This window comes from Gymnogyps californianus, chromosome Z (genome assembly GCF_018139145.2).
Source record: "Gymnogyps californianus isolate 813 chromosome Z, ASM1813914v2, whole genome shotgun sequence".
NCBI classification, from domain to species: Eukaryota; Metazoa; Chordata; class Aves; order Accipitriformes; family Cathartidae; genus Gymnogyps; species Gymnogyps californianus.
The window spans coordinates 36962508-36988333 of record NC_059500.1 but is presented as its reverse complement, the minus strand read 5'-3'; the positions used below and the strand labels follow the sequence as shown (position 1 = coordinate 36988333).

Sequence of the window (25826 nt, the reverse complement as noted above, 5' to 3'; positions counted from 1 at the left end):
ATTCTGCTAAGTGCATATATAGAATTCCTGTATTTTGATGGTTCAGCTGTGGAAGGCACCTATTGAAATGGTTGTGAAGATCTGCAGGTAAGTCTTTTATCCATTGTTCTGGTGCAATCTGGTTCCATTTGTTGTATGGTCTCCCAGAAGCCTGGCCCTGATGAGTCTCATGGGGCTGTGGGGAAATGGGGTTTATGTGACATCCAAACCTTCTTTAAATATATTCAATGAATTCTCATAGAATTTTCAAAACAGAGTGGTATAAAGTAACTGTATGAGTTATCGCTTCATATTGTATTAATTCTGTACAGGGTTGGTTTTTTTTCTTTTTCTTGCAGTGCTGAGCCCCTCAAACTATATTTTCTTTGTGTTGCCCTTATTTCCTTAATTCCTTTTAAGGTTGTGTTGCAAGTGCAGCTCTGTTTAAAGTAATTGAGGCTTTTATGCAAGCATGTGTTTTAAACGGTTGCTGGTTTTATGAAGGTGGATGTGTGAATACATGAGTTTAAGTGCACCTAGCAGTCTATAGGTTGCTATTTCTTTTTATGTTCATCATCCTACTAGAAGCTTACTGGATAAATATCACTATAAAAGCAGTCTAATTTGTATCCTTAGACCATCACAGCTGAGACCACTAAAACACAGTAAATCATTCTACCAAGATATGTACATACTCCATCTTCAGTATCAACACAGAACAGAGTAAAGCTTAATTTTCTTTTTACACAACCCATGCATAAGAACTAGCAAATGTATCTAAACTGGAAGTGACATGACTGTAATTAAACCAAAAAATGTAATGAAGATATTACACGTAAAAAGTGAATGAACAACAAATGAAAATAATAAATACAAAGCAAATGTTATGTAAATACTACGGAAAAATCAAAACAGAATGAGGCAATATGCTCATTATGTAACTTTAAAATAGCCTGTAACATTTGCTAATTAATCCAACACTACTGGAACCAAAATCACACAAGATTATCTACACTGTATTTTCCATCTTGTATGGAAATAAACTTGGCTTCCTTAAAAAACAGATCAGTATTTCATAACTTTTTTCTCTCCTCTCAGTACTAAATCTTTGAAAGAACAGAGTTTTCCTATCTTCTTCAAAAGCTATTAGTAAGTTGGGATGCCATGACTTTTTTTCCAAGATTTCTCGCAGTGGGGTTTTTGTCCTGCTGTGTATTTTTTTTAATTATTCTTTGGTTCCCCTGGACAGCTTTAAAGCACGTTACACAGACAGCACATGTGTCTCAAATGCTTCTGTACCTCCTTTAAAGCAAAAATTCTCAGGATGGGAATGAATGTCATGTATTTGCAAATTAAGCTGCTCATCAAGCTTCTCATGTTTCAAAATCCATATAAAGGAAATAATGAAGAAAAGGTATATTTTGGAGTATGTATGTTCCTTGCCTGTCATAGAGATTTCCTCTACCTACACGGAAATTATCAAGGGAAAAAACTGCTATACTTTGTCTACCAAAAGGCTGGGGGCTACTGCTTTTGTGTGTGTGTGTGTGTGTGAAAGGGAGGAGGAAAGATATGAGAGGAAGGGGAAGGGTTTAAATTTCTGCAATAGTACTATGATTCACTTGGTATTCTCTCTTGCTGTGACTAAAGTGAGTTTGTGAAGAAGGGTCTCATCTTACATGACAGAAAGCCGTATCTGTTTTAAAGGAATGTCGGGTTAATATCTGTGACTCTTCTCTCCAAGCATATTTATTAGACCCCTTTTCCCCTTCAGCAGTTTATCATTCCTTGACACATAGTAATAGATCATTTACTTACAAAAGGGATGTAACTACACTGGTAAAAATGAAGACTGTTGTTGACAGGAAAAAAAATCTAATAAGGAATTGAGACTGAGCTATGAAAAAAATTTTGCCACAAAAACTTCTCCATCGAATCTCTAAAACCTCAGTTAGTTTTTGGATTTTGCTCAAATTGAAGTACTGATTTATTTTAAACACAGTTTTTTTCATTTACTTTTTACATATGTTTCAGTTCTAAGCAGATTCTTTGTAAGCCTGCTCCTAAAAGTTAAATACATTGATCAGAAGTCACTCTTCCTGTGAGCAGAAGGTAGAAATATCTGATAGATCCTGAGTTTTAGTGCAGTAGTAGTTGGAGCATTTCCCTTAAAAGCTGAACTTTATTCACCACTTCCTGATGTATGCAAAGATTCACTTAAAAAAAAGCAAATTTTAATGTAGATCATCTAAATTTGAAGCTTATTGCTGTTTTACTGAAATTGTTAAGAGATAGATGTCTGGTTCCTGTAGACATGACATGTCATAAATGTTGCAACCATGCCATTCAGCAAACACATTGGAAGGAGGCCTCTGTTTCTTTTAATTTTAAATAATTTCTATATCAGCTTTATAGCAACTTACTTGGAAAAGACAAATTGGCCAGGGAGCCAATTAAAGTTACCCTTTAATAAAGTAATAAAGTCCCCTTAATTATTCCCTTAAAGCAAAGTTAAAGCAGAACTGGCTGATTGATCCCATCATTTAAAGATGTTGGTTGAAAATCAGGCTCAGACGCAAGATGCCATTCCTCCTTCAAATTGAGATGAAGCAAAGATCTTCCCACTTGGATTCTGAGGGTTCTTGATTCTACCATCAAGTCAAGAGGGCTCTGATTCCTCAGTAGTTAAGGCTGATTCTTCTTAGGCTTGGAGGATGTTGGAAAAGAAAAGCTGTTTGGAACTGGAGGGAACGTGGTTCCCACCCAAAGCACCCCAGTTGCCTTCAAAGCTTGTGGAAAAGTCCAACCATTCTGTTCCCAGAAAAACTAGGTAGCACTTAAAGCATTCCAAAATTCTAGGAAGTTTATGTACGGCCCTCTTTTTTTTAAACAATGGTAAGTTAAAAGACAGTTCACAGGATATTATTAATTACATTAAGTTGCATTTTGATTTCAGAATATGATGGCCTCCAGTCAAACTCTTCTCGACTCTTAAGGTACAGGAAGCCAAATGAAGAGTGTTTTATGGCTGTCTTCGTGCATTAAAGTTTCTTTGTCTTACGATGTTGTCACCAAACGAGACGGAAAGAACTTATCACCACCAATGAGATGCAGATAAGCAGGCACTCCTTTAATTCAGCACTGGGAAACAGGGGATAGCTCTGCCAAACCGTGTTCACCTTCACATCAAAATCCATCACTTTTTATACACGAGATGTTAACATATTTAATCATTCAATACATATTCATTGTTATGCTATTAAATGACTGGTTAAAATTTCTTTGCCTCCCATGCAAATTACTACGCATGCCCACTACGATTTTTGAGACCTTTACTTCCTTAACCCTTTTGGGTCGGTGGGTTTTTTGAGTCGGTGGTCTATGAGTCAGTGGTCGTGGTCTCCCCCTGACAAATTACCTTTCCCCTAGTTTCACTTAAACTTGGCAACACTAAGCGGTCCTTCATGGACTGTTAACAAAGCAGACTATCATTCACTTTGGTTTCTTAAAACCAAACAAAAAGCCATTAATTTCTAGTGAAGTTTCTATAGGCCATTAATTTCTAGTGAAGTTTCTATAGTTGTTTCAAACTTAACAAACCTATGCTTTATAACTCTTCTATATATGTAGAACCAAATTTTGATTATTTTATCATTATTTTATCAGATTAATTTGCAACAATGTTGTAACAGAAAAAGTTGTATGATGTCACGCTATACTTGCCAAGCTCTAATAGAAGGCTTGCTAGCCTAATGGAAGCTAAAAGCTAGCAGCACCAAGGACAGCCCACCAAGTCCATCAAGGCTGTGAAAAGAACTTGTAACCAGCACTTTTTTTCAGCAGGGATTTTTGAAGTGTTCCCCCATGCTCTTTTTTGTTTCCCTGTTCCATACATGACAAGAAGGACACGATTTTAAAGGAATCCTTTTGAAGGAACTACTCCTTCTCCATCCCAAGAAATAATGCTGGCTCTCTTCCATAAAGAAGACATTTAGCACAAAATGCAGTCTTTGGTTTTACTTTTGTCAACATCTGAGGGCCTCTGTTACTTACAAACACTTTGCCTAGTCACATAAAATGCTAGTTAGCTGTCAGGCAGCTGCACACTCTTGGGCTTCTCTGTGCAAACATGACCACCTATACACTTCCCCAGATAACCTGAATGAACTTCATTTGGGGGTAGTGTAATGCAGAGCTCCAAGCTTGTGCTCAGGCAATCCACTGACTCACACAGTCTGCCTGAAGCAGAAGGTCAGATACAAAGCTGCAAGGGTTAAACAGTTAGGTTTGCCCTGCCATGCCTACAGGCAAGGCAGGCAGGAGTTCTTAGCAATTCAGAAGAAAGAACAAATGGCCTTGATGGGCAGCCAATCTCAAATGCTTCTCAATCTAGTGAACACTCCCATGCCAGCTCAAGATCACCACACCGGTGATGGGCCTGGGATGAGAATGCCTGATCATGCATTTCTCCTTCCAGGCACGAAAATGCAGTCTCCTTCCGTGGACAATTCCCAGTACCCACAAAGAACTAGGAAGAGTAGTTAGCTCTTGAAAGAGTTAGCACTTGATGATCCTGCTCTGGGATGGTTTTCCAAGGTAATGGATCTCTGGAACCTCCCTTTTGTTCCCAGGAGAAGACGACATCTACAACCACCCTGATACAGCCCAGGATTAATAGTAGTTAAAGCTCCCCTTTAAGTTGCCCTCCCCCTATCAGTATAAAGTAACTACACCGCAAGTAGTGTGTGTAGGACTGAATGCAGTCCTTGCTCCTGGGCACAGATATCCCTCCAGAAATTACTCTTTGTTCATTTCACATTTGGTCTGATGACTTTAGGAACACCACCACCTGGCTGGACTCAAACAGTATTTCCTTCAAGAAGCAGCCGCAACCCTTTTTTGTTTTGTGGCCCATAAACTGAGAGGCAAGCCCTGCGGTAAAACTGGACGGGTTGTGAGTGAGGGTGGTAACTACAGTTACCGGCAGTGCACATTTTGGTCTGGCTCTCTGGATGCTCAGAAGCAACTGAACTCTGAAGATCAGTGTATCTGGAATTGGTTCTTAAAGAAAACAATGTAATTGTAATGGGTTTGTAATTTAGCTTTAGCGTTTGTGTAAAGGCAGTATGGGAAGTGCACAAGATAAAACAGACCGGGCAGGTTGTGCTAAAATATATGTTAAGGAGGAAAAGGATGTTGTCAACCTCTGTAAGTGAGTGACTAAACAAAGGAAATACCCTTGGAGCATTGGCTGTTTTAAAGCAGCAGAGCCCATCTTTGCTGCCTGTGAAGCATACATTAGTCATTGCAAATTGGCAAAATTGAAAGGCAGCAAAAACAAAGCTTGTGCCGTTTGGACCTTTTTGTATGCCTTACATCATGCATGGGATCTCCCAAGAGAAAAATATGAGGAGGTAAAGAACTTTTAGATAAAGAAATCCAGAAACTGAAGGAGGATGAAACTCCCAAATTAACAGAACAAAACAGTACCTTAATCAGAAGAGAGGAAGATCTTAGATCTTGTTTACAAACTAAACAACTAGAGTTAGATGTTGGAAAAGTGCAAGATTAGAAACAGGAGGGTTTAGAAAATGATCTAGAAAAATCTAGAACAGCAGCTCAGTTTCTAGCTGAGCAACGTAAAGTCATCCAATCAATGCATCAGTGCAATGCAATCGTTGAAGATCTAACAGAAAACATTTCTTTGCATGAAGAGTTAATAGCTGTTGTCAGGGCAGAAGAATTCCTGTTATTTTCCTAACCCCTGAACCTTCTCGCCCAAGAATTTATTCTGAAGCTTGGGAAACCTCTCCCAAAGACACATGGCCAGCAGCTCCTTCCAGCCCTGAGCTGGAAGGACTCCAGCCCATTAACCCTATAGTAACCTGAAAGGTTGAAAGGACAGGAAATAGAGGAACAAGTGTTCAAGAAGAAGTAAGGGAAACAGTGCAACAGAAGCCCCAGGAGGCTAAGTCCATTGTAGACCAGTTAGGTTCTTCACATAGAAATACTTTGACTTGTGCACTCGAGTGTGGAGCATGTATCCACACTTAAATGGAGATGTAACCCAGCCAGCTTATGGAAGTCTAATACAGATGCACGTATGTTTAGGGAAGATTTAAGCATTTTAGTCAATCCAGAGACAAACTTTTAACAGGTGGATAGGCAGTTTTAGCCCCATTTTTCCCACGAAAGAGTCTTAATACTCGTTCGAGAGTGACTGCACTGTTGCAGGATGCTGGGACCATCGGGAGGCACAGTCAGTTGCAAGGGAAGAACTCCTGTGAGCCCATTCAAACTGTGATTTATTCTAATCATGGCCCTCACTCTGCTTCAGGTACAAGGGCAGAAAACCTCACAAACCCCAAATTAGTGTTTCTTCATGGAGTAGTCTAACCTTTAGCCAGAGGTGACCACATTTTAATCAGAGCCACTTGGGATAAAGAAAACGAAGTCTATCCAGAGGTGCAATTCAACTCATTGCCTACTCATAATCCCTGCCCAAAATCTCCAGAACTCACACAAGATCCATTCAGAAATCGACTCTGGAAGGAACTAAATTATCTTGGAGAAGATACAACAAGCTACCATAATCAAATCTACTGATACTTTTACGGAGGTTCTATGGATAGAGCTGAAAAGATAGAAATAGGGACTACAGCAATTTCCCTGTCCCCCCAGTGAATCGGTACAGTGGTCTGAAAAGTGAGTTTGGCCAACTTGAGAGCAAGTCCTAGACAAGGTCTGTAGGTTCTGCTAGGGAGGCCCAGGTTCCTGTGGGCTGGCACCACAGATCCTGGCACCTTTGCCAGTGGATTCTTGGAGACAACCCTCAGTCGAAATGGTCATTGGGAACTTGGAAAAAACTGCCCCAATTATTAAATGACACAGGAGCATCCATGAACATTCTTGAGATGTCTATGGTGAACTCAGGCAGAAAAACTCAAGTGCAGGTCACTTCAAGTAGTTAGGGTGGAACGCACCAGTATGGCCCGGTTTGGGAAAACAACCGCTTACAACTAGGGTAATTAAAGGGAGTAATGCATAGTGCAGTTAGCAAGAGCCCAGAAGGAGGAATTTTAGGTATACTGTTTCTAAAGGAAAATTGTACTACAGTGCATTTGGCAAAAAAACAAAAAACTATGGTATTTTGAGGGAGGACCCTCAGTCATTTCTGCTGTGCATAGTTGGGCTGCACTCAAGGTACCAGACCACGACTGATGATGCTTGGGCAGGATATCCATGAAAGCCTGGGCACAGAACAAGAGCGAGTACGGTAGGATTGAAGCAGATATAATGATCTTGTAAATAAAGGTGTTCTCATAGAGATGCTGTCTATCCGTAATACTCCCCTTTGGCCTGTGAGAAAAGCAGATCGGGCTTTGAGGCTTACAGTGGACTACAGAGCTTTGAATGCCTGTACAACCCCGGAAGCACTTGTGATTGCCAAATACAAGAGTGTTGTGACAGCAGTTGCATGAGGGTCATGTTGATACAGTGTGACAGATGTGGTCAATGCTTGTTTTCTGTACCTTTGAATCAAGCTGGCTGGTACAAATTTGTTTTCCTTTTCGGGAACTCACTTTGCCTTCACTTGCACCCCCAAGGTTACCACTCTTCCCCCAGTATTTATCACATGCATGTATCCCGTATGCAGAAAAATTGCAACCAGAGTCCAGAAAGCATGTGATTGTAAGTGGATGACATTTTAATCCACTCACCCACCAAGGAGAGAAAAAAAAGGACTCATGGAAGAAGTATTGCCTTTCCTTATTGAAACAGGACTTAAACCCAGTAGGTAAAAGGCTCAGTTAGTTCAAAACTAGAGTCAAATACTTAGGAATGTCCTTGGAAGAAAATGGGTCAATCCCTGCATGTTCAGATTGGAAACACTGTAAAATTCCAGCCCCAACCAATGCTCACTCATTATGGTAATTTTTAGGCTTAATTAATTTTCCCCAAGATTTTCTCAAATCCTTTGCAAAAAACCATAAGCCTCTATATTGGCTACTCAACAAAAACTGTAAATGGATGTGGGGAAAGGAACAGAGTGAAGCACCCGTAACTTAAAAGATTTACATAGGGCCACTGCGTTACCCCACCCAGACCTTTCTCCTCCCTCTTACTTTCAGTTAGCTGATTCCCCTGACAGCATGGGAGCCACTCTGTCTGAAATTCAAACAAGGAAACCAAGGGTTATTGCATAGGCACCCAGACTTTTGGAGGTAAGTGAACAGAAGTTCAGACCACGTGAAAGGGTTTGCCTTGCGCTAGTATGGAGCCTGAAGCATTGACATTATGTAATTGGAAGGTCCAAAGGGATTATGCAAACCACACACTCCTCTAAAATAATTTCAGGTAAAAGCAAGGACCGTCAGGTTAGCAACCCCAGAATTGCACAGTGGACTCCAGCTTTAGTAAATCATGGCATCAGCTTCAAAACTGCACCCCAAGAACCTGCAGCCCCATATGAGTTGCTGGTGGAGAGAGAAGTACACACTTCGCCCTTCCCCAAGGTAGAGAAAGTCTCTTGGCCTGCAAAATGCAGTGAATCACAAGAGGAAGCTGTAAAAAAAGGTTTTACCAACTACTACACAGATGGGTCCCCCTTTTATGACGAAGTTATTATCAAAACAGGATACAAAGCAGTTACGTGCTAGATGGTAGAGTATTGTCTGGTCCAGCATGTCCTCAATCTGCATAAACTTCAAAGCTGCAGGCAGTGTCGGAGGTTTTGAGATTCGAATCTCCAAATGTTCTTCTGGCAGTTTATATGGACTCAGACTGGACCATGTCTGGCAACAGCCTGGCCCCCTGTTTGGTTAGCAAGAAATCTAGAGTCTTCAGTTGGCAAACCAGTAGCACACAATGCTAAATAGCAACAAATACCTAATCTAACCTAGACCACAAAAGGAGTAATCTGGATCACACACACTCCTGCCCACAGCATACAGCAGCAGCATACTGTAATAACCAATACGGCTGATAATATGGCCAAGCAAGCTGTATACAAGTCTGAGGGCAGCACAGAGCACAATCCTGACTCCGTCCCTGTTGCAGCTGTCATAACTCAGGCTCAGGGCAGAACTGGAAGAGTCATCTTAGTAGCTCCCAGGAAGGAGATGCAGAGATTAAAGAATTGGCTGAAGCAGGAAAAGACCCATCAGGTCAATTCACCACAGTACGAGAAAGTAATAGCTACTGGGCGGCAGATGCAGAACACAGTAAGCATTGGACTGTGTCTCAGAATACAGAATACCTAATCCATTTCATACATCAGCAAGGCCGTAGAGCTAAGGCAAACACTCTGAGCAGACTGAAGGACACCGGCTGGTGGCCTAATAGGACGAAGGATGTAGATGGCTGGTGTGAGAATCGCCTTTCTTTGTGCACAACCAATGCAGATTATGCTGGAGTAAATGCCCCAATCCAGCACCAATGTATTATATGCCCATGAGCATGACTGCAGATTAACCTTGTGGGACATCTGTCAGTGACAGCTCAAAACAACAAGTACATCTTGAGAGTATCAGATCCTTTCAGAAAAACCAACACTGCAGCCACTGCTGCAAAGCTGTTACTGAAAATCTTTTCATGATGGGGTATGCCCCATACCACAGATTCTGATCTCAGCACCCGCTCTGTCTGAACAGTTACGCATGAGCTGTGCAAAGCCCTAGGAATAACGCAGAGGTTCCATACTGCACGCCACCCCACATCTTCACATTAACTGGTACACGTAAACCGCACAGTTAAGGAAGCTTTAAGAAAATGGTGCAAAGCTAATGGCCAGAATTGGGATGAGAAACTCTGCATTATTTTCATGGCATTGTGAGGATCTAAAGCAACTCATGGTTATACTCCCTTCCAAGTTATGACGCAGTGGCAAATCAGAATGCTTGAGTCCTGGTGGTTTGGGGTAGAGTTACCCAGCCCTTGGGAACACAAGGTAGTTACAGATGAGTGGGTAGAAACACCAGTGGAAGAAATAGCCAAGGCTCAACAAGACATAGGAAGACAACTGGGGAAAGCCCAAGTGGATATGGACAAAATGTTAGGATGTGATAGTAAACCAGTTACATGGGGTGTACACCAACCAGTAATGTATAGGAAATCCCCTGCGAACAAACATTCTCTGACACATTGGTGGGATCGACCAGCCTACATTATGGATAAGGTTAGTCCTGCTGTTTATCAGGTCGAAATTTCACAGAGCATGCATGGCAGGCCATGGAGAAAATACTTCCATACTTCTCAATTGAAGGAATAGAAAGCTGAACCTTCAGCCACCACAGATAGGTGAATTCCCAGAGTGGACTTGAGTAACACTAATTTCATCCTTTCATGGTGTGGTAACAGGTGTTTGAACACAAATAGTTCCTAACACTTTTGTTATAACTTTATCCTTCACGGGGGAGTGAGGGTGGGGAGGGGGTTGGCAGTAACATGCTTCTCTAGTTCTATTCTTCACAGGAAAAATGCAGTCATATCTATGCATCTGGTTGATACATGCAATGAGAGCAACAACAGTCAAGACCATTCAAACCATTGATAAGCAACTGAGACCTGTGCCTCTTAACAGTTTGGAGCTGCTAAACGAAAAAGTACTGTGTTGGACTGTCATATGCAATGGTTCAACGGTCACAACAAGAGTGAAACATATCAATGCTCTCATGTTTTCCATACACTGAGATGCACGGAAAGCATCCAGCATCCCTCGGGAGATTTGCTATGCTTTTGTGATAGCATACATCCTTTAGCAGGTGATCAAAAGGGAATTCGTGTGGCTTGCAGAATTATGTAAGGAAAAACCCACGTGCCAGCATCACCCGTGATATTTATACTGAGACTTGTGAGGTGGTGCTGTCAGCTATCGCCTAGGCTCCAAGTTCTCCTTTTAGTCTTCCTATTCTAACAGGGTCTCAAGTCTTAAAAGAGCCAAGCAATGAACTGTACCTTGGTTTGATCAACCCCACCAGTCTGAAGACCATGAAAGTCATTGCAGAATGAAATCCCTACACCTGGACAATTAAAGGCAGATATTTGAATTTCTTATTCAAAGTCCTGGACTGGCTTACCCAACTGAGTGGAACCACATCCAGTAAAGCTACATCAGTCATCCACTTCAAAAAATGTAGGCAAGTGTCATTTAATGTTAGGGAGGGTCTGGAAGGGAATTATACATCGGTTTTCGGAAGAAAGAATCAAACAATGCCTGTGTTTTATCCTTCCATCATTAATGAAACGTCCCTCTGACTTAAAATACCCCACTATTGGTCCCCATTTACTTAAAACTAGATCAACCTGCTAAAATCCTCAGAAACTCAAAAAATTCTCTTAAAGACATCCAAGTGCAAGTAGATGGCTTGAACATCTCCATAACCATAACCCAGTGTGCTTCCTACTTGAAAATAAACTGATAGGGATGGATGCAATGGACCAACCCAGAGCATTTAGAAACACTGAAATCCAAGTTTAAAAGAGGCTGGAAGGTCTAGATAGGTCCTAATGGAGCAGGTTTGTCTCCTATTAATGCCACAGAATTAAGTCATTGCTAATAAGCTTTCTTATGCTACCAAAAAGTAGGAAAACTGGATGCACCCCATGCCAATTCTGTTGACCAACTGGGCACCAGACAGCAAGACATCAGTAAAAATCTTACAACGTGGGAAAATATTATAAAAAATTATGAATAGCTCATGCTTACAAGTATTCAATATCTTGAATCAGAGAAAAAAACATATCTATGGCTATAGCATATGTGCAAGCTCAGAATGTATTACAGACTATAATCATTGGCATGAACAGACAAGCTAGAATGGGTAACGTTCTTACAGAGGTAGTATCATTGACCAAACCTCCGCTAACCATGAACAAGATTTCTCTAACTGAATGCAGCAAATTAGTAAGTGCTACTTATCATCCAGAAATGAATCAACTGATTATTCATAATCGTAATTTCAAATGCTGACATATTGAATGTCTATCCTGTGATTTGCTTGGGTTTGCAAGCAAAGTAGTATTTAGTAATGTATTCTAGGGAGATGAACCACTATGATACCAAGAAAGAAACAGCTTTAAAACTGTGAATGTTGAAAGTTGTCACAGACATGACTCTTGGGTCAAAGGTTAAAGAGTCATAATCCCTGTTTGTCACCACACCCCACTGATTCTTCCTCCTGTACATTTGATTTAGTCAAGGAGAGCAACTCCTCTATAGTTTATGTTGGTGTAGGTCGTTTGCGTGTCAGAACTGCTTGTACTTACGTTCTTACTTCTCTGGGCAGCTCGAGAAGTGGGTCCATGCGAACTTCATGAGGTTCAACAAGGCCAAGTGCAAGGTCCTGCACCTGGGTCAAGGCAACCCCTGGTATCAATACAGGCTGGGGGATGATGGGATTGAGAGCAGCCCTGCAGAGAAGGACTTGGGGGTACTGGTGGATGAAAAACTGGACATGACCCAGCAATGTGCGTTTGCAGCCCAGAAAGCCAACCGTATCCTGGGCTGCACCAAAAGAAGCATGGCCAGCAGATTGAGGGAAGTGATTCTGCCCCTCTACTCTGCTCTGGTGAGACCCCACCTGGAGTACTGCATCCAGCTCTGGAGTCTTCAGCACAGGAAAGACATGGACCTGTTGGAGCGGGTCCAGAGGAGGGCCACAAAAATGATCAGAGGGATGGAACACCTCTCCTATGAAGAAAGGCTGAGAGTTGGGGTTGTTCAGCCCGGAGAAGAGAACGCTCCAGGGAGACATTATTGCGGCCTTTCAATACTTAAAGGTGGCTTACAGGAAAGGTGGGGACAAACTTTTTAGCAGGGCCTGTAGCGACAGGACAAGGGGTAATGGTTTTAAACTAAAACAGGGTAGATCCAGACTAGATATAAGGACGAAATTTTTTACAATGAGGGTGGTGAAACACTGGAACAGGTTGTCCAGAGAGGTGGCAGATGCCCCATCCCTGGAAACATACAAGGTCAGGTTGGACGGAGCTCTGAGCAACCTGATCTAGTTGAAGATGTCCCTGCTCATTGCAGGGGGTTTGGACTAGATGACCTTTAAAGGTCCCTTCCAACCCAAACCATTCTATGATTCTTTTAATTTCAGTAAAATTCAACCAATGGTTGTTTATCTCAACAGCTGTCTTGTAATATCTCAGTGATATACACGTCGTTATGGATTTTAGAATCCTGCTTGAACAGTATAGCATTAAGCTGTACCCTCATATTTACCAATCGTTATCCCCTATTTCATGCTTTCTCACTCTTTCCCTCTCTTTTCCTAATGCTCTCGGAAACGTCTCTCTTCAATTTGTCATCTTTGTTGTAAGTTTCTTTAAATTGTAAACAGATAATCTCCCAGATTCTGGGGGACCTCTTTGTCAGAGGAATTACTGGGGATACAGTCCCCCTTCGATGAAATTGAGAGTTGTGAAATTAACAAAGGGCTGACTAAAGATACGATTCTTTGTTCTCCTGTTTCGCCAGTAACAATTTTAAGCAAAATATGTATGCCTGTACATTCATGTTCCTGTATTTTATTTTCTGTCAAAGACTCTGAATTTATGAATGATGTGATCCATGAGCGTGAACTGGGAATTTGGATCTTAGCCTGTGTATGTGCTGCTGTCGAACTAAGAAATCCGAAATGTGTACCCTCCTTTGAACCACATCATCCTTTCCCAGAATCAATTTCATTTCTGGGACTCTTGAGTGTACACGGGGCTCTTAGCCACATGCAAAAGCCCTACACATAACAATACGGCTCCCTTAATGAATGGAAGTTTGTCTTACAATGTTGTAACAGAAGTCATATCATGTCACAATACACTTGCCAAGCTCTACTTTGAAAAAAGTACCCATTTGATTTAAGGCAGACTGGGCCCCAGCTGTTCACCTGTTTTCATTGCTAAACAAATTCCTTAATTTCTCAGAGGAGAACATAATCTTACTGACGTTTCCCATTTTGTTGTCTGAAGCTATGAATGGCTCTCAGAAGCCTATGCTTGAATGATGTACCAAGCTGATGGACTAGGATTTGATGACACTGTATCGTATTTTCATCAGACCATCTACAGATGATTTTACTTTTTTCTTTCCAATGATTAAGGGCATATACGCAGCTTCATCTGAAAACTTCTGGTATGGCTTACTGAACTTCCTCCTTGTGTTCAACTCCATGTAGATCGTGCACATTTCATTAAGTAGAAAATGCTCTCCATGACAGCTAAGAAGCTTGCTGCTTCTCTTCTGGATGTCCCAAGATTTAACACTAATGGTTCAGAAGATGACACTTATTTGTGGTCTGGCAATTGCTGAACAACAGTCTTGACTACTTGCACGTTCTCCATCAGCTGCCCTCCCAGGTATTGTCTGTCAGCCTACTGGAAGCCAAAAGCTGGGAGCACCCAGGACAGTTCATCAAGACTGTGTAAAGAACTTGTAACCAGTGCTTTTGTTCAGCTGGGATTTTTGAGGTGTTCTCCCATCCCTCTTTTTGTTTCCCTGTTCCACAGATGACAGGAAGGACATGTTTTTGAAGGAATCCTTTAAGTTTTGAAGGAACTACTTCTTCTCCATCACAATAACGTTGCCTCTCTTGTGACGAGAAGACAATTTAGTGCAAAATGCGGTCTCCTGCTGTTCTTTCAGAGATCATGCTATACTCAGCACACCCAAGAGTCTCTATTACTTACAAACACTTTGGCTACTCAGGTGAAATGCTACTCAGCCTTCAGGTACCTGCACACTCTTGGGCTTCTCTGTACAAACACGACCACCAACACTTCCCCAGATCACCTGAACATTGTTTGAGGGTTGGAAGATGACCAGAGACACCGCAGAAACCCGCTGGAAAATGCCGGGCACCAGTAAAACCCGTGAGGCTGCCAGCCACGGCCCTGGGCCTCAGGTAGGCCGCGGCCCCAAGGCCTGCCTGGGGAGGAGCCGCTGCTTCTGAGCGGCACCGCCGCCACGGACCGCTGCGGCCCGCCCGTGAGGCGGCGCTGGGCGCGCTGCGGAGAGCGAGCGAGCGGGCGGGGCGAGGCCCGCCCGCCACCCCAGGGCCGGGTAGGCCGTGTTTCGAGGCAGCCCGGCAGTCGGCCGGAGGCCGGAGGCCTCCGGCAGCGGTCCGCGGCACCGCCGTGACGGTGGGTAGCGGGCAAGGCGATGCGGCGGCAAAAGAGCACCGGGCGGCGGTGGCGGTGGCGGCGGTAGCGGTGGTGGTGGTGGCGGCGGCGGCCGCGCAGGCGCCCTGGGATCAGCGACGGCGGGCGGGGCGGGGCGGGGCGGGGCGGGGGAGCGCTTCCTCCGCTCCTGTCGCAGTTTGGGAGCAGCAGTGCGCCTGCGCGTCGGCGGGGGGGGGCAGGGCGGGGGAGGAGGGCGGGGCCCGGCCCTGTGTTTTGAACGGCTCGATGCGGGTGGCTCACTATTTGGCAGGAAGGTGAGGAGGCCTCTATCTTGACGGTAGAGCTCGCGTAGGGAGAGGGGGATCCAAATGTGGCAGAGGCGAGCAGGAGGCAGCGGCGGCGGCGGCGGAGGGGGGCAAACGAGACAAGGGGAGCGGCCGTCCCCGCTGCCGCCGCGGAGGAGCTGAGCGGCCTGGCAGGGCAGGGGGCTGCGGCTGCAGCGCTGGCACCCCCGGGCCGCCCGCCTGGCACCCCCGGGCGCCCGTCCCGCCGGCAGGTGAGCGAGCGGGGAAGGCGGGGGAGGGGAGGCGAGGGCGGGGGGGAGAGCGCAGCCCGTCGCGCCGCCCTTGGCCTGGCCCGGCCCAGTACCGGGCAGAGCCGGAGGGAGTCGCTGTGGGGGAGCCGGAGCCGGAGCTCCCAGCCCAGCCTCGCCTCGCCTCCCCCGGGGCTGACATTATGTATCCACCCGCGGTGTCCCGGCCCCGCGCCCCCTCCTCCGCCGTGGTCCGGCGCCCCTCCCGTCCCGCCTCCGCCGCCCGCCTCAGCGGCCCGCCCGGAAGCCGCGGGAGGCGGGCGGCAGCGGGGCCGCGGGGGCCCCGGGCTCATGTTGCCGTCTGTGCCCTCCCTTCCCCCGCAGCGCCCCGGCTGCCTGGCAACCCCCACCCTTCCGGGCTCCGGGGGGCTGCCGGCTTCCCCTGGCACGGGCCCCGCTCGGCATCCAGCCTCCGTCCCATGCCGGAGGGGAGGGGTCGGGGCCGGGGCCGCCACCCCTCCCTTCCCCCCCCCCCCCCCCCCACTTTTTCCCTCTCCGGAGCTATTGTATGTGGCCTGGGGCCCGCCGAGGGGCTGCCGGCAGATAAGCTTCCCCCTCGATAGCGGACGCCGGGGGACGCGGGGGGAAGCGTGCCCCGGCCCGTCCCCCCCCCCCCCCGTCCCCCCCGCGGGAAAGCGGGGTGAAGGGGGCGTGAGTGCGGTGGCGGCGGGGCCGGGCTGGGCCGCGGCAGCCGGAGGGGGAGCCGCCGCCCCGGGCTGGCAGCGGCAGGGTTGCGGGCAGCGCTGCCGCGGTGTGAGGCGCCCCGAGCGCGCGTGTGTGTGTGTGTGCGTGTGTGTGTGTGTGTGTGCGCGCTCCGCTCGGGCTGCGCTGGGATCCTTTGTCTGCTGCTGCCGCTTTCCCCTCCTCCCTCCCTCCCTTCCCTCTCTCCCTCTGCCTGCCTCTCCTCCCTCCTCGCCTTCCTCTCTCCCTCCCTTCGTTCCCCTCTCTCCCAGCGTCCAAGCGCTGCTGCAGCTGCAGGTTTGTAAATACTGGACCAACACACACACAACATGGCTGACGCTCGCCCTGCTCCTCCACCAGGGTCTCCGCCTTCTCCCTCTGTCTCCGCCGCTTAGCCTCTCCTCCGTTTAGGCTTTTGTTTCTTCCCCCTCCCCCCTCATCTCCCATCCAAAAAAAAGAGGAAAAACAATTCACCCTCCTTATTGCGCGCATGGCGGGATTTCAAGGGTAAGGATTCTCGCTTTGGAAGCTTTCTCCTTTCGTTTTGCTGTTTACAACAAAATGAAACCTAAAATCAAAAGGGATTTGGGAACCTGGCAAGGCCTGGGGCGAGGGAGGAAGGGAGGGAAGGAGGGGGGGAACTGGGTGAGCCCCGCTGAGAGAGGCTTGATTGGAATGTGCGTATCTTTTTTTCGGTGGGGGGAGGCTGATGCACCAAAGTGCTGGCAGAGATGAAATACTGTATTACACTTGCAGAATGATCTAGGGCCATTTCTTTCATTTCAGGATGTAGTTCGGTATAAGGTATCAACTCAGCACAGTCACATAAAAAAGACGTGAACTAGTTATGTCAGAATAGGCATTGTGTAGGTAAAAACCGTAGCATAGGCTTCTTGGATTTCTTTGCATTCCCTGTGTCTCCTTGTCAGTATCTTAAACAGCTTGCAAATCATGGAGTACAAAACTGGAATTAACACTTGCCAGGTCTTTGTGTTGCTAGTTTTCTGTCACAGATTAATTTGCCCTTGTGATGACAATAGCACAAACCGAAGCATTTCCTTTTTGCTAAAAGGAGCACTCCTGCTTTTCAGATTCCTTTTTTGTAAAGAAGGCATGACATCGTGAACTTAAGTGAGCTCCCAAACTAAAACAAGACAGCATGCTCCTGACCTCTCCTAGCACAAGGCAAATGCTCAGTTCAATAGCCCCCACCTCAGTTATTCAGAGCACCCTCTTCTGGCTTTGATGAATATGGCTTATTTTTTTGCTTGCTTATGACGTAAAACCAAAATAACGTTTGAAGGTAGTTTATTGAGCATATCTAAAGTGATCTGCTGTGGAACAGATTTATATCTAGATTGTAACTTAAGGGTGAGTGCTGAAGGTGCAAAGACATGATGCTTTATATTGCTTTCTAGACATGTTGCTGTAATTCATAGTAAAGGTTTCATTTTTCAAAGGTTATATTTAAAGACATGGTCTGTATTCAGTCATATATACACGGATAGCCATGGCTTCTGTTAATATCTGAACACTGCCCTAAAGTAACAAATGTCCTAGCTCTGTCGTCTTTGTCTGCTTTGCTTTGGAAGCTTCTAGTGGAGAAGCACTGGCATGGCATAATCATACAGCTTTTACTGAGACAGAAATAAGTACTACATTTCAATGCTGCAATTAAGTATCATATGTTAATACTTTTTTCCTGCTGCTTTTTCCATCCCCATTAACAAGCTTTGATTAACTGGAGGTGAGGAGAAAATAATTTATAATAATGAGTTTACAACAACATAAAACTTGAGTGGAGTCATCCAAGTTACAAGATCATTTTGGAATGTGTATCTACGTCATGGCTCCTGAGCCAACTGTACTACTTCTAGATGGAAAAGTCTGAGCAATAGTCTGTAACTTGATACATCAGTAGATTCCTGCAGCAGTCAGTTACTTCTTTCTTTTTACATTTAACAACCTGAAGGCAATATTGATAAAGCCACTAGAATAGTTTACCAGTTGTAGCTAATTAGTCATTCATTATGATAGCCACCAAATTTTCACATTATTGCTCTCTTACTAAAAGTGCGAAATGTGCTGAGGTGCGCAGCTCCTCCCTCAGAATAGGCCTTTGGATACTTAAGTTGATTCTTAGGCTGAAGAGCAAAATAAAAATAGGCCATCCACAATACATCTGTTTAAATGATGGATCACTTAAAAATAGTCATGTTTATTAACTCTGGTACGTTGTAGTTTTGTTGCTAGAACTGAATTTTATTCTGTAAAATTGAGCTCTGCTTCATTAGTTTTGTGAAGTTTCTTGTCTATAGCATCTTTGCTATAGCTTGCAATTGTGTTCTTTTCTGTGACACCTAGAAGATTTTTCTTTCTGTCTTGGTTGTGTTGATGTGGTCAAAAATCAACATTGTGGGTCTTCATATCCTATGAGGAGCTGATCGAGTTGAAGAACTTGCCAAATCTTTGTGTCTTTGGTACCACTAAGTGAAGACACTCCAGTGGTTTTTGTCATTGAGGGTAATGCTAGGCTGTGTTTAACCAAATTAAAAACCTGGTACTAGTATAATCTTCTTCTCCAAAAATGTTTACTTTTTCATATTGGGAAGTGAGACTAAGGAAAAAGAAGACTGCAAGAAATGCAGTGATCAGCTTGCTGGAAGATGTGAGAAATTAACTAATTTCTTTTAATAAGAAATACTTTTCAGTGAATCTTTGATCAAGTCAGTCATGACTCAGTGTAGTCCTGAAGGTAATAAACACTTTTAGTTGATCTTATTCTTCAGTACTTTCTGTATATTTTCTTGGTCTGAGTAGTATTCTTCCATCGACTTCTTAACCTGTATCTTTCCTTGCTATCTGTTGCCAAGCTGCACTCTTTGACATGTTCAGATCTGTAAACATCTAGCTGATGCAATAGCTGTTTTAAAGTGTTTTTTTAATGTAACACATAATTTGCTTAATGTTTGACAAATGAAGGATTTTCAGTAAGATTCTATTTTCTGAAGAAAAGAAACAGGCATTTTGGTTTTTTTAGAATGAAGCCTGTTGCTGTAAACTTTTCATGCTTTCATTTTGGTTTTGCTTGCCCCCTTTGCTTTCTTTCCCCAGATATTAGAAAGATCAAACTTGACTTCTTGATGGTATGGCATGAGAATATGTTTTTGTAGATGACTAAAACCAATTCAACAATGTAGTTTAAAAACCATCTTTTGAAAGCTGCTCACTGAAGCTGAACCAAGAGAGAGAATCACTATTATGGAAAGTTATTTCCTGTTGCATGGTTAGATAGCTTGTTTCTCATACGAGGTGTGAGAGAGTTTTTTGGTTTGCTGTTTTTCTCGTTTTCCTTCTCTTGCTACTCTTCAGAGTTTGGTGGTTTTATGATCAGAAGGCAAATGCTGATCTTTCTTGACACTGGTTTTCCTAATGAGTACTTTCTGTATATCAAGATGTGTCCCACTTGCTGTCCAGATACTACCTAGATGTGAGCATACCACATGACTTAAAAGAATGGGGAGTGTGACCTTCCTTGTATAAATGTGCAGACTGCATCTATCCACATCTCTGACATGGATAAGTGCTGAGTTCCTTGAAACAGTGCAGTTAACCGATTTGTATTTATCTATGAATTATCTAGTTTATTCTAGAGACAAAGGGGCCTCATCACTGATCCATTTCAAACCATGGTGAAATAATGTAATTCAAACTTACTGCTTTCACCATGTGGTGGTTGCAGTTAACTTTCTGTTCTGTAAGATGTGAATTTGCCGATGGCACGCAGGATTCAGGAGGTGAATTGATTTGTCTATCAGGTTGTGGAGAACGGTTCTACAAATCCAGGTTACCTTTTTATGTTTCTTTCCTGTAATGTATGTTGTGAAACTCACGTAAATCTATGCTATATGAGGTCTTGTTTGACTTGCTTACTTGGAAACTTCATTGAAATGGTTCCACGAAATGCTGAAATATATAGAAATTGCTGTCATTACCTGTGGTGACTACTAGCCTTAACTATTACCTAATCATATTCTAATCTTTGCAGTTATTGCAGGGTGTTTGAGGTGTTGTTGAAATAGATTCTGATGATTTCTTTTGAGATCTGCTTGCAGAATAAGAGTTACTGACAGTATACTGTAAGCACTTATAAGCAGATTTTTATAGTCTTTTCTGTAAGACTATAAAGCTTATAAACCCCTAAGAGCTGATCAGCTCTTGGTTTGGTGGTTTTTTTGGTTGATTGGTTTGTTGTTGGTTTCGTTGGGTTTTTTTTTTTAATGTTATTGTTGAATGTTCCAATACAGTATTCGAGGTCTGCACCTGCCAGTACTGGTGAGAGTGGATACTCATTTCAAGAGCAGTTCTGTGGACTTCAACAATTTAGTAAATACTTATCTTATACAGAATGACTGCTGAACTTTAGACCTTTGATTCCATGTGGTAGTTTGAACAAAATGGAATTGTGTATCACTTTAGTTACTCCTTTGTTGCTGTGTTTTCCATTAGTTTTCCAGTTTTTCTCACATTGCCTTGCATAGGGAGAACACTTTTGCAATGGTGACCAACTGTTGAGTCCACTTGCCGTCTTTGAAGACATCTCTTCATTTTCACTTCACCACTTCTGGCCTAGGTGTATGCGGGTAGTATCCTCTTACTGCGTTGTAGCTGGTAGTGCCCTTCTAACAATGCCAGCTACATCACCTGAAGGGCCCTGGATTCAGTCACTACAGCTGCCTTTCTTGAGTGATTGGTGGTGTGTGGTAACCTAACTATTCTTAATGCTGGTTTCCAGTGTTGTGTGTGTTAGTGTCAAGAGTGTTGGGGAGCCTGTCTGGTGAAGTCTGACTGCTTTTATCTGCAAGCTTGGAAGTGCTTTAGAATTAAAGTGCTCCAATAAAATGTGTTGTTTTCTTTAAGGTCACTGGTGGATCTTCCATCTTTTTGTTTTCAGAGAGTCTTCCTAAGGGCTCAGAGGTAGTCTTGAATCCTGAGATCCCAATCTTGGCAAAGTAACTATGTAACTTTGGGAGCGGCCTATTAAGATGACAGTTCCCTCTGAATGGGTACCTCAGACTTTTTTTTCTTATTGTGTTGCTTTGTTTTCTCTCCTAGATTCCTTTTAGAGCAGAACAATTAATGAATACAGGGAATGTTTCTAAGTTTAATCCATTTTAAGATTACTATGCTAAATAGGTTGTAAAGTGTAACATTACCTGGCAATTTACTGTCCACCACTGATGCTGCTTCTCAGAGTGATACTACTTTACCCAGATGTGGCCAGTCATATATAAAATGAAAAACTAATAAACTTGACTTTTCCCCAATAATTTTCTTTGATTTGTTCTGAAGCATAGTGAGCTGGTCTAGCTGGTCTGTGCCATCATGCTGAGGTCTGTAAAATTTTACCTATAGAGACTTTAATTTGACCCCCTTTCAAAAAAAACACCTTTTTTTTCCTGTGAACCTGTGTTAATCCAATTTAAATGTAAAAATGAACTTTGCTAGATCATAATCTTTTACCCTAAGTGGGTAAGAACGGAAAGATTTATTAGATGTCAGACTTCTGGTCTGGTGTTTATTAAAATCAAATAATTATTTCTGTTGCAAAACTTATTTTCCTGATTTAGTATTTATGCTCCCTGTGCACAATTCTTCCCTAGTATGCGGAACAAAGGTAGCTTAAGTCCTGTGTATAATCTTGTGTTTGTTGTTGAGATTTTTAAATGTGGAAATTTCCAGCTTTCTAGATTTAATGTAAATGTTGTGAGCTGAGTAGCATAGGAGAAGACATGTTCTAGAATAGTTCCTTGGTGACATTTCTGTTAAGTTTTCTTGGTAACCTTTTCCAAATGCCTTGACAAACATAATGTCTGCTAAAATTCAGTACAGTGCTTAGGCTTCTAGTATGCAAAGGTTAAGTACCTCTCACACACTGGCAAGTATTGCATCTGTTCTTCTGGATGTCTGTAACTTAACTCTGGTCTTCAACTTGAACTGTAAAAAATTTTTGCACATTAGACTGTCTTTATTCAATTTTCTAGGAATGATAAAAATAAATAGAAATAACACTTGGAGGATGTAGATCATGTAACTCATGTAATTATACTTGGAGGACAGTTGGCTATGTCTGTATGATTCTAGACAATTGCTTGCCTGTCCTGTTTCATAACCACGTGTGGTTTAGGCAATGATCTGAACACCAGAGTGAAATCAGAATGGGAGCAAGTATGTTAGAGATAAATTTACTACTTCCTTCTCAAAACCTTCCAGTTGCACAGAGCTTTATTAAATGGGCATAATGACTTTTTTCTTCATTAATCCCCTTCAGAAGTTCTTTGTCTTAATGGTGAAGGATGACACATAAATTCATTAATGGTTGTTTTGCCATCAGTGGAACTGCAGTTTTGTGAGATATGATTGGCCAAAATCCATGCTCGGACAAGAGTATATTCAAAAAATAGCTTAACAGTAAATTCTGCCTTTCATGTGACTTCATAGAAATCTAACTCTTAAGTGCTTTTAGGGTTAAGGAATATGCAGGTGTTTGATATGCTTGGAAACAACAGATTGTTGGATACTCATATGGTTGACATAATGTTGGTAGGGGGAGGGAGCATTCACAGTGGCTGTCCTCGGGTCATCTCTCTCTGCTGCTGAAGGGAGGAAGAAAAGGCTTCTTTAGGAGTGAATAAGGATAGAAGTCTCTTTTAGTCCTTAGACTGCAGGAGTATACCTGGGGTGAATTGCATCTCTCCATCTTCTGCATCTCCATTTTGTCAATAAAAGCATACTTTATTGTTAGGTGCCAGCTGCAAGACAGATGGGGCAAACAGACTGTCTTCTGGTTCATGTGCTGTCTTAACTGTTCAAGTTGGGGGGGAGCTTCACTCCTACCCTCAGTTATACCTTGTGTATACCTGTGGTTTGTATGGAGAGAGATGAGACAGATTTATGTTATTCCATATCACTAGGGTCATGTGGCTGTATTAATAATGGATGAAAAGTACATTTTCAAATGTAATATCTTGCTGTGACCTTGTTGGGGAACCAGGGGTGAGGGAAGCATTGCATTACAGATAATTTTAGGCTAGATGCTTGAAGAATGGAATTTATATGGATTCATTTGAGGGTTTTGTTTTGGTTTTCCCCATATGTATAAAATTAATTGAAGGAGGAAAAATGGGGGGTGGTGGTGAGACTTTGGTGTGAATAAACATCCTAGTTTACAGTCATACTTAGGCCTCTAACCAAATTTCTAGGAGCCTTTATGTTTGGGTGGGTGTGGCGCAAGGTTGAGTATGAAGCAGGGATCAGCATAAAAGGCAGAGGCGTGGCTGGCTGTTCTTGTGTGTGCTCTGTTTATCTGTAGGAGAGACTTCTAGAAAGCCTCACCTGCTTTTGTGGGGAAGGATATCCTGCCTTCTGAGATCCTGTTTTCATTGGATAACTTACTTTTTCCCTTTTTGGATTTCTATTTCTCCCCTTCTCTGCTCCTCAGTTCAGTAGACTCAACCTTGTTTCAAGTACTACAGAACAATTCGGTCCTCTCTGCACAGAAATATGTGCGTTTCCAAAAGGAAAAAGGGATGTGGGTGTTTTCGGGGGTAGTTGTTATTACCAATACCTAGATTGATTCGAAATCTCAGGAAATACAATTAAAAGTTTATGTTAGTAAATCTAGTTCAGGTCAGATATAAAGCTTTCTGGAGAGAAAATTAGATGACAAAGCTAAAAAAAGTCAAGTCTACCTCTGCCTGTTGCTGCTGCTGCAAGTTCTCACTCTGAAGTCCTGTCGATTTAATTTATTTTCTCATTTTATTTCCATTCATGCTGCATGCAGAGTGAAGTAATTTCAAAGCATTGTTTTTGATCAGAGTTTATTGTCAAAGTCTAAGAAAGGAAAGCATGTTTGCTGTGGGACAGGCAAGGTATGGTAGGGAAACAAGTGATTCCAAGGTGGTCCTGATTCTTAGTCTTCACTTTCTTCTTGCCATCATTTTGTCACCTTTCTGCTGCTACTGAGCAAGAGGAATTCAGTGTTTTAAGGCAGCTGTTTCTGAGCAAAAATTGTCATAGACTCACACACGTGCAGATGTTCTCTTGAAGTACATTTTTTCACAGTCCAGTAAATAATTTTCCAGAGTAACTTGAAACAGTTCTTCATCTTCTTAAGTACTTCAAGGTCTTCTAATTAGTTTCATGAGTACGGAGATACCGTACCAGTTTCAGAACTAGTACTTTGTGCATTTTTCTTCCATGTTTTAAAAAGCACCAGCAGTATGAGGATTGGTCTGTTATGATGTCTCCACTGCTTTTAGGGAGAGTCACTGGTTTCACAGCTTGATTTTTTTTTTTTTTTTTTTTCCTCTGCCCTCCCCCCCGCCACCACACCTGACTTATGCAGGATGTGTTGTGTTTTCTACCAAAAATCTGAAAGACCTGTATGTAAGCAAAGAAGATACCATGTAATGTCACAATGCTGATGGTACTCATCTTTTACAGGAAAAAAAAAAAAGTATGACCAGCAGATTAATAAGTTGTCGTCATCCTTGCTGATGAATCCAGTGTTGACTGCAGTATTTAAATTATTAATATTACAAACCTCTGATATCTTTTCTCTATAGCTATACTACTCTTCAATAAGTAATATTTTTTGTTTTAAAGTACTGTTCTTTCACTGACCCTCCAAACTTATCAAAAAACGTGTAGTTAGCTGTAGCTAGAGCTCATAATACAATGCTGAATTTTGTTTTCAGTGCCTTGCTGTTACTGCATATTATAGTTTTGACATCTATTGCAGCTATTCACCATTTAAAGCTGATAATCTGTTTAGGTTGAGATTCATATTAACATTGTAGACAGTGAGTGAATATTCTGCAGTTGGTCTGGAAAAATGAGGATCACATTATTGGTTAGTAGCCATGGCAAGAGACTTGCCATTCTTAACAGCACATGCTTTCACTTAAGTGATTTATGTTTCCAGTGTAAACAGTTATTTGAATGCATTTGTATGAGAACTGCTTTAACCTAAGCTAAAATGGCTGAAGGTGAAGAAAATAGATAAGACAAATTCAGTTCATGACCAGTTGCTCAGCTTTTTCAACATGCAGATTAAAGGCAAGAGATCATTTTCCCTGAGTCCTTTTTTCGGGTTTTTCTTCTGATCATTGCAGAGATAAGATGAAAATTACTACTGATTTAAATTGTCTGATCATGTCTGTAAGCTTTTCTTAAAATCAGGTGTGTAGGGAGAAATTTTTCTATGCTTTGAGTATGGGCTTAGGGTCTCTGTATCGGTGTGATCATGCTTCAGTTTGCAAAATGTTGTTTACTCTTTCACTGCAGTAATTCCTAACAAAATTATTTATCCATTTTCTTGTGACTAGACGAGGCCTTAGTTTACTCAGTAACTTCACTCTCATTCCTCCCCCTACTCCCAGCTGAT

The 25826-nt window shown here is 42.8% G+C and overlaps 1 protein-coding gene across 1 annotated transcript in view; it reads left to right on the top strand.

Annotated features, from left to right (window-relative positions):
• The first annotated feature begins 15567 nt into the window (after positions 1 to 15567).
• The window catches only part of SPIN1 (spindlin 1), a 54369-nt gene continuing 44110 nt past the window's right edge, over positions 15568 to 25826 (top strand). Inside the window, exon 1 of the mRNA XM_050912821.1 lies at positions 15568 to 15661. The gene's annotated coding sequence lies outside the window, so the exon portion shown is untranslated. The remainder of the gene's footprint in view (positions 15662 to 25826) is intronic.